The sequence below is a fragment of the Scardinius erythrophthalmus genome (genome assembly GCF_964197995.2).
Source record: "Scardinius erythrophthalmus genome assembly, chromosome: 8".
In the NCBI taxonomy this organism is placed as follows: Eukaryota; Metazoa; Chordata; class Actinopteri; order Cypriniformes; family Leuciscidae; genus Scardinius; species Scardinius erythrophthalmus.
This window is the reverse complement of record NC_138228.1, coordinates 4,676,576-4,678,388: the sequence shown is the minus strand read 5'-3', so window position 1 is coordinate 4,678,388 and position 1,813 is coordinate 4,676,576.

Genomic DNA, 1,813 nt, shown 5'->3' with positions numbered 1-1,813 from the left:
TACTGAAGCTAACGTCTGTCATTTTTTCTATAGTCTTACATTATAATCGTAACGTTACGCCGTCATGCCTGAGTGTTTTGAGCCAGAATACACACATACGAGCAACGGATCTTGTGACGTACATAGTGCGAGACGAGAGATGTAGTTCATTGAGCGATTTTCACATAAAACTAAACGTTACTCTTCTGTTTTATGACAAACTGCGACTTTCTTGACTTTCATAATTACCTTTTAAATTGACAAACATCATATGTGTAGTTCAGGGCACAGTTCAGACGGAATAAAAAGATAAGTTATCTCTCGCCATTGACTTCCATACATATTTTTTCCGAAATAAGGTCCCATGAGCCGGAAGCGGAGGGGCGGGACTTAGGCTCTCTATAGCAAACCACAGTGATCCAATGAATTCCAGATTTCTAAAATCAAGTCCCGCCCTACTGTTTTCTTGTTCGTGAAGAAGTTCATCGGATGGCCTACGTTACAACGGTGAAGAAAAGACAATTGCATTCGCAACTTAAGATTCATTTTGAGATTCATCAAACAAAATACTTGTTTAGATGTTAACCTGCATTTCAGCTGTGTTCTCTTTCTCTAAAGTTTCTCTCACACATCATTTTGTAGTGTCTCTTACCGGTTTGTGTTCTTCTGAGCAGTATTTTCGTTTGCTTAGTCTAAACGGTGAAACAAAGAAATAACACTGTCTAAAATAAATAATACTGAAAATAGTATAAATAATAAAAATTTTAACAGCAATTTTTTGCCTAATTTCACTTACTTTTCGATTTATTACTTTCCGTTGAAGCTGCATCGTTTCAAACGCAAAAAGGCGCGAATTACTCAAACTTGAGTTTTTATGACGAGAGCGAGATCGCGGAGTGATACGAGAAAAATGAAAGTAGTACCAGTAGGCCTACGTATAAAAAATATATAAACAATTATAATCGATATTTATTACACACTTGATAAAAAATAACCCATTATAGCGCATAATATCGAACCATGCGCTGAGGACATCTCAAAGATGTCAAAGGCAGATCTGCCTTTGTTATACAAGTAGGCCTACAGATACTTTCGCTTCGTTAACGAGTACCCAGCTGTGACTATAATAGTGCACAGTGATGTTTACTTAGTCCATGGTTCTCCGAACACTGTATTCAGGAGAATAAAGCCCCTCGAGGCTTATGTAATCTTACCACACACAAGCATAAAGATATTACAAGCAAATAGATAATAAAAGCTCTGGATGACACTCCAGTTCTTCCAGTGTAGGTGGTGGCTTTGTGTTATTAACAGGCTTTGCCCAGAATTATATTTGCATATATGAAATTCTTTCATCACATAATGTTAGCATGCATCCTTTGAGTGAGGTGAAATGAACGAGTCTATCTGATAGCAGGCTGATCAAAAGAATCCTCTGGAACTTAATTAACAAGATTAATTACTAGCTGGTTTTGCCTTAATTAAACCAGAGTAAACATAATAATGCTAAATTGATTAATCAAATATGCTTCACATTATATATTCCCCATCTCTATAGAATCTTTAAAACCCATTAATCAAAATACATTCGATTTATACCTGAAGAGTTTGAAGAAAATTAAGCTCATATATCATTTGTAGACTTCTCCCCCCATTCACACACGAATAAATGAGAATGCTGCTTGGGTGACCTCTAGGGGTGATTGGTGCAAGTGTGATTTTAAAAATGACTGGGCTTTGCCCTCTGCTTGTGGCTTGCATGCACTGTGTGATCCTGTGTGCAAAGAGCTTTATTAGCAATTATGTATGTTCAGTAAAGATTCAAACAAACCAC